The sequence below is a fragment of the Sphaerodactylus townsendi genome, linkage group LG03 (assembly GCF_021028975.2).
Source record: "Sphaerodactylus townsendi isolate TG3544 linkage group LG03, MPM_Stown_v2.3, whole genome shotgun sequence".
NCBI lineage: Eukaryota > Metazoa > Chordata > Lepidosauria > Squamata > Sphaerodactylidae > Sphaerodactylus > Sphaerodactylus townsendi.
Genome location: NC_059427.1, coordinates 36,847,910 through 36,861,103, shown reverse-complemented (window position 1 = coordinate 36,861,103; position 13,194 = coordinate 36,847,910).

Here is a 13,194-nt window from a genome sequence, read left to right as displayed (position 1 = left end):
AGTTCGCCCTGTGACCCTAAGCAGGGGGTCTCCACTTGACTTGGGGAAATTAACTGGAGTCAGAGAGGAAAAGGGAGTAACTGGGATCTGTAACCTGTGTACATCAGGATCATCCAGGTGAGAATTCTTTAATGAGCAGGTGGTTTTATCGTTGAATGGGTTTTACTGAAGAATCAAATAGTGAAACGAGAAATATATTTTAAACAATGAGCATACATACGGAAAGCATACAACAGCTGACAAAGAGGAAAAGGAGGAAGTTGGATAGGGACCAAGGGACCTAATTCCTTCCCTTGTTCTGTACTCCAAGGGAGGTTTCTTAAAGCTGGCTTGCAAGAGCGGAAATGCCCCCACTGTACTATAGTGGTGCAATCCATGGAACATATAATGCTTAACTGCCCCAAATACGAAGAAGCTAGGACCAGGCTTTTGACTCTTCTTCCTGCTAAGTTTAAGGAATACTCTGTTGCCAGGAAGGTTGCATTCCTACTAAACAACTCTTCTTCTGTGATTTTAAATTCTGTAGCTAGGTTCCTTTTAGGAACTTTGGAATAATACCTGTGATGGTTTTATGTATGGAACATTTGCCTGGATAATGCTGGTTGTTATATTGGTATTATGCCAAATAAAGGTATTATGTATGTACATTATGAATGGCCATAGGACCAATATTTATACATTAAAGTGGGTCCTGAGGTGAAACGGGGTAAGCTGGCAGGTGTTGGAATAATCACCTGGAAATGGGAAACCTGTTGGAATAATCACCTGGTAATGGGGATTATCCCTGTTCACATTGAGCAGAGTGCACGGGTAGCTGCGAGCACAGCAGAAGCCTTACCTCGTGTGCGTGCGTGTGGGGATCCCATGTGCGTGTGAGCTTACACAAAAGAAAGTCGGAGTCAGTTGTAGTTTTTAATCTAATAAAAAGAGTATTTATTAGTGAACTCCCTTCTGGATAGAAAGATAGGTAGATAGGTTCACTAATCTATCCTAATTTAGCTGGATGGAGACAGATGCACGGAGCACCCATCCTCCCTCTAGGCATGGTGAAAGAAAGATGGAGAAGTGTGCGAGAAGAAGGTGGAAGGAAGGCAGTCCCTGAGAGTATAAGTCTAACATCAAAGGGGTGGCCAATTGGCCATGCTGGCAGGGGCTGATGGGAATTGCAGTCCATGAACATCTGGAGAGCCACAGGTTGCAGACCCCTGGGGTACACCATGCGAATTAGCCACCCTGATGTTCCATCCAGACACAGTTTAAAGCCAGGGGAAAAGTTGAGCTGCCAACATCCTTCCTGCCTAGGCTTAACACACAAGATGGACTACAGAACTCTCTGAGGGGGAGAGCAGTGTCTTGCTCTGATGTCAGTCTTTGACCCCTGCGCCTTAGTGGGTGGAGGAGTCTAACTGCTTGCAGCAGGTACTGACAGTTGCTGATCTGAGCCATTTCCAGGGTGGCACTGTCTTGAAACTGGCCTTGCTTATACACAAAGTAACCACAACTGTACAGCAGGTATAGAATTGCTAGAGCAATAACAGAAAACCAACTACTAATCTATATCAAAGCTACAAAAACTACATATGATATATGGGTGCAAATTAATAGCACAAAGATTTATTACATGCTCATAACAAAAACATTCCTATCATGTGAGTAGACAAAACCTCAAATACAGAAATCCAAGTGCACTTAAAGTCCATAAGAATTAGAAACAGTCCAAGACGAGCCCGGCAATTCCCATGCTCATTTCATGGAAATTTCTTCTTCTCTTCTTCAGTATAAATTCTTTTGTCTTGCTCGCAATGTTAAGGATCACCTTCCACACATATCTAAACATAATATTGTCATAATGTGTATGTTATAAATTCATAAATAGTTGACGTTTGCAAGTTATACTATTATAAATGAATGTATCAAATTCTCATAATTATTACAATTCATTTTCAACACTTCCTTTTAAAGCCACAAGTCATAATGTTACCGCGCTGCTCAGGATAACACTTTCCGTCTCAGAGGTATCCCGCTCTCGGCAGCGCCCAGGAACCCAAGCAAGACCCGACAAGGCTCGGATAAATAAAAGTGATTTATTGAGATGCTGACCTAAGTGTCAGCACCTCCCTTCCGCACAACAACTGCGCTGCCTAGCAGCCTTACAATCCCTTAAGTACACTTTCTCCCGTCGGGAGCCCGGGAGAACCAAAGACAAGGCCACCACCATTCAAAGAAACAACCAATCATTCATTTTGCAACATGCAGGAACCAATCGGTGTCCTGATAGGCATCCCTCTTCTCAAAGTTCACGGCGCCAGAGCAGGGCGAGAGGCGATGGCCGTGTCCCACTGATGGGGGGGGACACACAAAGGGATTTTTCTCTCCAGGTTGTCGAGGGTCGGGAAGCAAGAAGCGATGGCGGTGAGTCCACTTATCTTGCCTGCTGGCGCAGATTAGAGCAGGGCAAGCCGCTCGGGCTGAGGTTTCCCTTTGTCGCGTGCATCAGGGGACTTGCGTGAATGGGATAAGTCCGGGTGGGGGGCAGAGATGGCTCTCTGCCCTGGGCAAAGAGAGGTTCCATACAAGCACAAATACAGAAACTTACAAAATCCCTATTTCACCACCTAATACAAATCCAGTTTCTACCTAAACAAATACAAGACCAAGAATAAATTTTTTCCAATCGTTTTTTAGTTCAGATTTATATTCCAGGAGGCGGGGATTGCTCTCCCTGGCTCGCTATCATTTCCCCTTTCTGGGCTTTCATGCCACCCATGCATCATGGCATGAGTAACTGAACAATACACAACCGGAGGAGTGTAGGGAGGGCCCTGGAAGCACCGGGTAATCCAGAGGCAGCGAGGAGCATAAGAGGGTCTGCTGCAGACGGCGAAGTATCGGGGACCTTCTAAGAGCACATCATACACATACAAAACAAGAGCATCACAGTACACCTATAAACCGGGGAGATCATTACCGTAAAACCCAACTAAAGAAGGAACAAAGAGGGGTAATCCAAAAGGCACTTTGAGGCGAATCAGCAGGCGGGCGCATGGAGGTATTCCGGCAATCGGAGAGGAACCTGAAGGGCTGAGCACAGAGACCACCCGCGAGGAAGGCAAGCGACCGGTCTAGGATGGAGCTGCTTGGTAGTGAGGACCAGGAGAACACGAGGTCCCGTTTGAACACAACCCGGATCTCGGCGCATAAAGAAGACGGTTAGTGATACGCAGATTCGACACGAAGCAAAGCACACACACACGCTTCCAGTCCAGGGAATCTGGCTAGCGCTCTGTAGAATCTTTAATACCGAGGCAGCTTGTGAAGTGCGGGATCACCGTCCGGAAGCGATCAGCGGAGGCTGCACCCCGCCGATACTTCTATTGCGCCCGGGGTGGCTGTCAGCTGGCATGGCAGCTCGCTACATCTTGGCAGGCGTAGGTCAATGGCATCTTTTCGCCAGGCTCCTCATCACCAGAGGTGGCGACATCTATCCCAGGTAGCGATCTTCTCGAATCAGCAGCGGGCACGAAGCCTGAGCAGCAACGGCTTGTCCAGATCTGTTGCTGTCAAAACTCTGAATCCGAGTCCCAATGCAGCCGGGCCGCCAAAGTCCATAATTTGATGAGGGGTGTAAAAGGTGCCTGGGAGACCTCCCATGTTACTTGCGCTAAACAACCTTTGCATAGGAAAAAAACACTCAAACATTATGGGTGAGAAACATGCGGTATAAGGGTAAGCCGGCAAGCAAGCCCGAAGGGGAGGAGGTGTCAGAAGCGGGGCCAGAAATCTTTACAGGGCAAATGAAGCGGAGCCTGGCGTGGAAGCGAAAGCAGTGTCGGTAGCGTAGCATAAGCAGGCTCCACAATGTCTGGACCTGCCGCCTACCAACCTGGGCTGGCGGAGGGACAGAATCAAAACAGAAGACACCTACACAGGGATGGATTTTAACAGAAGGGGGGGACATTAGGAATGCGCCAACAGGAGACCTATGCCACAATAAAGTAAGGGCCATAATGATAGATCACACCAACCCACTTGCACCCCCCCTCCGTTCCACAAGCAGTACTTTCACTGCAGGGAAAGGAAAACAGGGTCTGTAAAGACCTGTCCAAAATATAATAGCCAAAAATAAAAAGCGAGAAAACCTGAGCACCGGGTGACAAAATGGGTCTAGTGCTGGCATGAGCCTTCCAAATGTAAGCAAACAAGAGGCATACACTTGAAGCAAGGAGAGAAGTAACATATGAAGTGGGCTCAAGTCCCCCTTTGGTCCCGTTGAAGCCCTGAAGAGCAGACCTCCGTCCCCATTGGAGGCAGCTTTCGGTGGCGGCTGTTATACAATATTCCCTAGCGCATTGTGGATATGCAGGGAACTCCTGTTTAGATTTGTTTGAGCCTAACTGCGTCCTAACAGGGAGGCTCTATTTTTTTGGAGAAACAGGAGGCTGGTAGGCGGTTTACCGACAAAATCAAAACGCGTGTCAGCCCAGCCTTGAGATCTCTTCCTATCAGGGGGACTTCCGACTACCTGGTCCCTTGTCTAAAGATTTAGCTGAGGAGCTCGAAAGGCTGAAACTCTGCACATGCTCTGAGGCTGTAACATCTATTAAAGGCAGGAAAAAAAATTGACTGGTTGGATCTGAGATATTGCATCCCATTTCAAAATGCGGTCTGGATTCTACCCCTTATCTGGAGGCAAATATCTCGAGAGAACAACGCCAAAGGGCAGACCGACCAGACCACATACCGCGAAAACACCCCAAAAGCGGAAGGATAGAAAAGGAGCAGTGAAGGGAAAGAGAGCGCCCAGAGGAGACAGAAGCAAGGCAGACAACCAAAACCACCCACAGGCACCCGCCAAGCCCAGGAGGAGAATGCGAGGCTGACCCAAACCATTGAGGGAGAAAGAAGAGACTGCCCGTTGGGCTGATGACAAAATTTCAGGGCTTTCGAGCGTTGCCTCCAGAACAGGGGCGGGGAGGGGCCTGAGCTGGCACCAGAAGGCAACATTCCACACCTGTAGGAATCCCACCACCCGGGGAGGTCCGGTCCAAGGTCCAGCGACCACAGGCCGGTGGGAGACAGCAATGCAAAAACACAGATCCATTTCCAGGTTGAAGCAGTGAGGGAAAGGACCCATACAGAGAGAGCGAGGCGGGGGGGTATGCAGGTCCCAGAAAGGGGCGCCAACCCAAGGGGAGACGCTGAGCAATCCCGCCACTCGGCCCAGCTCTCAGGCGGCAGAAATGGGACTTCGAGGGGGGCAAAAGGACAGAGTAGGGAGCCTCGTGACCTCCAAGCATGGAGAGCGGAGATACTTTCTGGCGCTTAGCCGAGGGAACAGAAGGGCCATTCAGAGGCAGCGGGAGGGGCGGGACCGAGGCCAAACCAGGCTGAAATTCCCTGCGATGCTCAGAGGCCACACAGTCCTACATGCCATCAAGCAGGCAAGGAGCAACAGTAAGCCCCTGCGCACTCCAAGGGAGCAGGGGGGTGAGAAAAGGGGAGAACACTCCATTAAAAGTCCCCAAGCATAAGGTGTCCGGTGGAGCCATAAGCCATGGCCGCCTGCTTCGGGCTCCTGGGAACATGTGCTTTTGCCACACTGGGTAGGCATCTGGTTTCAAGCAAACATGGACAGGGGGGGAGCACGGTGAGAGCATGAATGTATTTACCGGTGTCTGAGACAACGGGATCCACAGCCTGCAGGGCCGGGACTGGGAGCAGGGGGGCAGCCAAAGCGGGGACCAACTCCCAAAAAGCCAGCCCCCCCCCCTCCATTTTGAATCCAAAACCAATGAGCAGCCAGAATCGAAAGCGAAATGGAGGCATTGCAACTTCGAGAGCAGGTGCTTGGCCAACAGCTGAGATCGGGGCAATCCTCCATGTTAAGGGAAGAATGCTTGATTGTCACAGGGCCGGCCAGTGAGCTTGAGTCCGTGAGCCAGGCGGGGAACAAGCTGCATCTTGCCACTTGCCCCACCGCAGCGCACCTCTCACCACGATGCGTGGGAGCGGAGACGTTAGAATTCAGAACAGAATAGAGGCCCCGGTATCCACCAACATGGGGATAGAGGCCCCGCGAGACAGAAATCACCCGAGGTGGGAGGGAGATAGAGAGCAAGAGGCGGCAGGGCAATCACTTTCCAGTAAATGGGCAGCAGAGGCTCCCTTCCCACAGAGCTCTGAACACAGGCACCCGAGTCCCGTGGGCAGGTCTACCCCTAGGGCAGAGCCAGGGTCACTGGGGGAACAGAGGGAGGCGAGCAGGGAGGCAAGCTTGCATATGTCTCCTGAGAGCGCCAGAAGAGGGCTGGGCAGCCTGTGGGTGAAGCGTCAGCCAGGAGGAGATTCAAGAGCGATTGGGGAGGCACCTGAGGATGCATGAGAGAGGCACTAAAGGCCTGGGCAGCCTCGGGGACCAGGGAGTGGGCTGGAGGACCCCAGCAACCACATTGAGGGAGCACTAGAGGTCGGGACAGGGGAGCTTTGGAAGCGGGCTGGTGGGCACCGCCAGGCATGGGCCTGAGTAAAGATCTGCGAGGCGAGTGAGAGGGCTCTGCTTGGAGAGCAGCCCGTTGCTGGTCTCCCTGAAGTGAGAGGCTTGCTTCGGCGTGCTGGAGGCGCTCTCAACCAGCGAGGGGAGAGCCAGCACCGGATGCGTTCGAGCCCAAAGATCCCAGAGCCTGCCTGTGGCTCGGTCTCCCAGGTCCGAGTGCCCAATCCAAACCGGGGGGCTCACGCCTGAAGAGGGGCCCCTGGCTATCCCAGCGAGGGGTTTGGGGGGAGTACTGCAGCTGGGATTCCAAAGTAGGGAGGTGAGGCCCGAGGAGAACCGGGGCAGAAGCCTGCTGGCAGCTGTTTCCGCAAGCTCGCGGGGGGCTCGGCGATCTCCGATGCCAACCTAGCACAATTTCTCGCCAATAGTGCGCTGGTGTGCAATAGCTACGTTGGTCCCTACTCGAGAAAGGGGGGCTTTCACAGCGGAGACTGAGGTGGTGGACTGGGGAGAGTCCCTGAGAGTAACCCAGGCTCTTGCCAAAAATCCCGATTCCCACCCAGTGGCTCTCAGTGCTCCTACAACCTCCTGCAGAGATTTTTTGAGATCTGATCTAGGGCTGGCCGACGCCAGGCATATGGGGCGGTCTTGGGCCCACATTCCCATATGTGGCTCGACCCCAGGGGTCCAGCTTAGTGCTCTGGCGCCTGCAAGGCTCCCACTAGTGGCCGGTGGCCCGGTTCTCTTTTTTGCCTTCTCCCTGCATCGGCGCAACCTCCTCCCTCTCAAAGAGGGTACACATTATTGGCAGTCTTAAGGAAGTCTGCTTGGGTCATTAAGGGTATTGTCCAGAGGATCCTGTTCCAACTTCTTCCTGATATACGGGGAGCTTCACTCCAATAAACACACTATTGAGCAGGCGGTGAGACCAGATCTGTGGGGGGATCCTACCGTGTCCCATTTCTGCGGCTTTCGAACGGATCTGCGTTCCACTAAAGGCGGCGGAGTGACGCTCATCCTTGTTCCTGAACTAGCTGGTGGAGCTTCGAAAGATCATATGGCGGCGATGGAAATCCATTTTGAGTCCCTGATAATAAAAGCGCCCGGTGGATTCCCCTAACTTGTCTCGGTCTGCCTCTACTAGTTAACATTTCCACCCTGGGTCTACATCGGGAAAACACCTGGTCCAGCGTGGCGAGGTTTGCACCTTCCACCAGTGATCATCTGCGGTGCTGATTGGATTCTATCTTGGCTGCTTGCATAACTAGGGCCCCTTTCCTCCCCAGTCGAAGAAGTCTCAGCAATTGCTGGATATCCAGCATAAATTAGTGGGCAAGTGAGTAAGCGAAGATGGAGCTCCACCAGCTGGGTCATAGCAAAGGAGATCAGTTGGCCTCTGAGGAAGGGACCTCTCTTTCCAATTATACAAATCTGAAGAGGCAGTAAAGGGGCCATTGAGCATTACAGGGGCCGAGGGTTAAGCCATTTGGGGGGCCATCCCCATTTGAGAATGCGGATGGGATACATGCCGCCCGGCACTACCACGGAGCGTTGGGCTCAATTCTGACCCTGAAGAAGCCGGTTTGGGAGGGTGTGCACCCCTAAGGCGGGCAGTGTGCACGCCATTCTCGAGCTGGTAGACAGGGTGAAGACTGAGGGAGAGGCAGGGGTCTCTGAGTGGATTCCGCTCGAGGGGGAAGCACTCAACTGTGCAAGGGACAATGCTTGCGTTAAGTGGGAACTCCTAAGGGCAGACTGCATGTTCTTTACCGTTGAGGCCCACATCACCAGCATCTGAGTTAAGTGTGCTTTTCTCTGGGGTCAAGGAGGAGAGCTTCGAGGGTTCCTTCCCTAGCTGGGGGGAGGAGGTGTAGTCCCCCTTTGGGAAAGGCCAGGAAGTACTAGGGTGCACATCGCTGTGGGACCCGAGGAAGGGGAGCCCATCTCCCCACTGGAGGGAGGGCAGGCGGCACCACCTGGGAACCTCCATTGCTGACTTATGCTGGGGGAGGAGGCGGGTGGCTGACCAGAAACTAATGAATCCCTGTTACTATGGCCCGGCCGAGGAAGGGCTGAGGCCACTCTTTCGCAAGAGACAGGAAACTCCAGCAAAATTGTCTGGGGGGGAGGGGCAGAATATTCAGAGGGGTGGCTCCTGGAAACTAGAGACTCTCAAAGGACTCCCTGGTTCCACCACTAGCATAATCTTAGTTCCCTGAGCACTTGGGAATAATTTTTTAAGATTTCTATATATTTCCATAAAAGTTCTATCTAATGTTTTTTGCCTGGTGCTTCAATCCGGTACTCCTCAAAGCCTGATACAAAAGATTCTGGAGGATGGGCCAACTAAAAGGAACCTGTTGCCACCCAAGGAACCAGCTGACCAAAATTATAATTGACCCATTCTCCCCTGCACCCAAGACTCAAGCGTCTTCCTTGGCACCAGGGGCTTCAGCGTCCTGAGCCTGTCCCAATTACTTACAAAGACACAAGCCAGTGGGGTAGATTCAAGGCAGAGACTGGGAACCTCCAAGTTCTTAGATCCACAGACTCCCATTTCTGCCTTGCAAAACTGAGCATAACTACTTAATTCAAAGCACTGCGCTCTGACTTGGAGCTTCACGTTCCAGTCCTTCCTGGACAAAAACCTGTTTGCCAAATTCCCCTGAGCCTATAGGACACGCTGGGTTTTAAACCTGGCCCTGGGTTCTTTCTTGTCCTTCCCGGACCAACCCCTTAGCGCCTTGAGGCCCTCCGTTCCTTCTTTATGGCTTATACCTAAATCCCCTACACTTTCTCTCTCTCTCTGCTGGGATCTCCCGATCCCTTCCCGCTTCGAAGATCTGTCTCACCTGTCCTGCGAGAGGGTCCACAACCTCAGAGCAGCGAGGGTCTCGATCTCAAGCAGCTGCAGTTTCTTGAGACTGCACTCCGCCTGAAAATAGAGGCCGGTTCCTCGAAGAGCTATACAGGTTCTCCCGTCGGTTCAGGGAATCGGCCTGAGCCCCAGCATTACAGCAGCTGCTCAGGATAACGCTTTCCGATCTCAGAGGTATCGCTCTCGGCAGCGCCCAGGAACCCAAGCAAGACCGACAAAGGCACCGAGGATAAATAAAAAGTGATTTATTGAGATGCTGACCTAAGTGTCCAGCACCCCTCCCTTCCGCACAACCAACTTCGCTGCCTAGCAAACGCCCACAATCCCCTTAGTACACTTTTCTCCCGTCGGAGCCGGGAGAACAAAGACCAATACCACCATTCAAAACAACCAATCATTCATTTGCAACATGCAGGAACCAATCCAGTGTCCGATAGGCATCCTCTTCTCAAGTTTGGCCGCCAGAGCAGAGCGGCGATGGCGGTAATCCCACTGATACAGGGGACACACAAGGTTTTCTCCAGGTGTCCGGGGTCGGGAAGCAAAGAAGCGATGGCGTGTATTAGATCCCCTTATCTGCCTGCTGGCGAAGATTAAGGCAGAGGCAAGCCTTCGGCTGAGAGTTTCCCTTTGTCCAGCGTGCATCAGAGGGACTTTACGTGAATGGGATAAGTGAGATCGGGTGGAGACGATGGCTCTCTGCCCCTGGGCCAGAGGGGTTCCATACTGAAAGCACAAATACTGGAGCACAAACTTACCGTCTATTTCTACCTAATACAAATCAGTTTCTACCTAAACAAATACAAGACAGAATAAATTTTCCAATCGTTTTTAGTTCAGACATATTCCAGGAGCGGGATTCTCTCCTGGCTCCGCTATCAATAAGTTCTTTTTTATCTATTTATTTTATCACAGGTTTCCAATTACCTCAGAATTTGTTCAAATCCCCCTTTCTGAGCAACGGAGTAAGCTTAGTCATTTGTGCTAATACCATCACCCACAATTCTTCAATTGTAGGAATAGCAGGCGTTTTCAATTTTTATGCATATATTATTCTTGCTGCTCTTGCCATATATAAAAACAAAGATCCATGTTTCCTTTCCAAAACAATTACCATTCCATTGAGTGTGAAGGTGTCCAATCTAGTGCGAAACTCAGCAAAATGGCAGTATTCTCTTTTTCACTCTGGTTAAATAAGGATATAATTCCAAATTGCGTACAACTGGAAACTTACATTGTTTTAACTAGCCAATTACAAGTAACTGTGATTCTATTTCGATTCTCATGTGCTTGCAAAATATACTGTTTTCATCATGATAATGGGATTTTGGACTTGGGAGTTCTGTCCTTTAAATAAAGGTTTAATGTTTGAGAATAGGCAGGTGAAGCTTTTCATGACATGGAGGTAAAACAACATTACCTGGTAAACAACATCCCTCTGAGCTTCTACAGAAGGGGCAGAACATTTTGTCTCCAGGTTACGGACAGCCCCATGGTTGCCTGTTTCGAATTGTTCCAGGGATGGGTATAGCTTGTTGCATATGAGAAGCAGCACTGTTTTTGCCTGTGACATTTTCCAACACCACCTCTCTACAGTTTTCAGGGTTTCTAAAATTATGATGTACGGTTTGAAATAGTTCCCCCCTCCCTTTCTCAAAAACCCATAGTAAGACCCTCTACGATTGTGAATCACCTTTATTTTTATTGTTTTATACAGGGAAGGATAAAAAGAGTGCAATAGCAAAATATTTTCCCAGTAAAGTTAAGCCTAATTTTTTTTTAAAAAAAATCCAATGCTACACACCGTATCAAATCCCTCAAGGTCTACCTACACATTATGAAGTCTTTTTGTCTTGTTGACATACATATTCTGGGAGTGGTGTTCTCAAGTGTGCAGAGGGAGATGGGATTGGGATTGGGACCATGACATGCATAGGGATAGAAGAGTTAAGCCACATCAGCCTCCGTCCTCCACCTTCTGCACACCCCCATATGCCCCTCTGGGGAAACTTGCTCTAGCCAAATCAGAGGGGACTTTGTAATGTGCACTTAATTCACTTGCAGTTGATTCTGAATGGTCTGCATTGGAAAGCATTTTGTTTTGACATGATGCTGGGTGTTAGACGTGCCCTGTCTGTTGCACAGTGGCATTTTCTCACAAGCACACCAGGAACCTGATGTTGCAGTCATCTGGTGCGAACAAATTCCCAACGGTAAAGCTAACGTCGCCGCAGGAATGCATTTCGTTGGCCTGAAATGAGGAATAAGATGGGAGAACAAAGTGCCATGCAATTACTCACGAACGCAAAGTTGGTTCCAGTGAGTGAGTCATAAACGTTAATGGGACTTGTAAGTATAAATCACCTGTGAGCAAGCTAGGAACTAATCCCATAAATTCCACTCTTAAATATTTCTTGGCAATGGCCGTGGCTTGAGAAACGTTCCATTCACTGCAGTAGATAAACTGGAGTCCATGTTTTGCTGGATGTTACTCCGCCTGCTCTAATCTGCTACACCGGCCATTGACTTGCCTAATTATGTGTATTACAACTGCAGAAGGCTTACAGCAACGGCAGGGGGGCTAGCTGTGGAATGAGTACAATGATTGTTCCATCTGTTCCTGCAGAGCTGGAAGGGGGTGGAGCTGAGGCCTGGCTGGGGTGGGGTGTGGGTTACGGGTGGGAGAGAGGGAGGAAAGATCATCTAACATGACTGCCTCTGGTATGGGAGTCCCTGTACCCAGTGCTGGCAGAGAGCGCAAATGTCAGTGTTCCTTTTTCATGCTTAATTACAACATACTGAGATTTCTTACTTGAAATTACCCAGGCAAAACAGAAGGCTCAGAGGGGCACAAAGAAAAAGCAACTTGGAAGTCCTAGTTATGTTTGTTTGGAATTTTTTACATTTTTGTTTTATGGCCCTAGTTTGTTAGCCTGCCTGGAAAAAGTGATTTTTCAGTCTGAAAATAGGTAGGCAGAAAGGATGGTTAACTCTTTCCCAGACAATGGCTTGCTGCAACTTCCCTGCTGCCCTCCCTTTTCTGCAGAAGTTCCATATGTGTAACTACATATGTATCATTGCAGATGGTTGTGGAATGATATGGGAGAAAGGTGGTTGGAGAAAGAAGTGGAATGTAACAGAAAAGCAGCAGAGCCAGAAAAGTTTAAGGACCTCCGTGTGCATGCACGCACGCACACACACCTGTTTGATGAAACCATCACCTCTTAGAGCTGCTTTCGTAATACCAGAAACAGCAATGGCAATTTGAATACCTTCATTTGCTTGGAAAGTGTACTTTGGCTCAAAGCATTGACGTCACCGCTGGACTAGTGTAAGTCCAAAATAGGGAGAAGTGACTCCAATTTCATGTTTGGGCTGTCTAGTCAATGGCAGTTGTTCTTGACTGGTGGCAGAAATCAGTTTGTATTCCTTCTGTTACATGGCAGAAGGAAACAAACAGATATTGTCTAATCTGTTATTTGCCTAGTTGAATATATGTTTATAAATACAATTATATGTTTCTAAATATATGTTTATAAAACTGAGCTAGTGTTAGTACAAAATGGGAAGGGGGACCTCCAATGTGCTAGTTGAGCTGTCTAATCGAGGGCAGTTGTGCCTGACTGGTGGCAGAAATCAATTTGTATTTCTGCTGTTACATGGCAGTTGTGTTACCTGAATTAGTCTGGTCTGTTCCCTTTGGTTGGGGGGATTAGTGAAAACAGACTGCCGAATGCGAGGGGATCTTCACAATTTTACACACACACACACACACACACACACACACACACACACACACACACACACACACACACACACACAC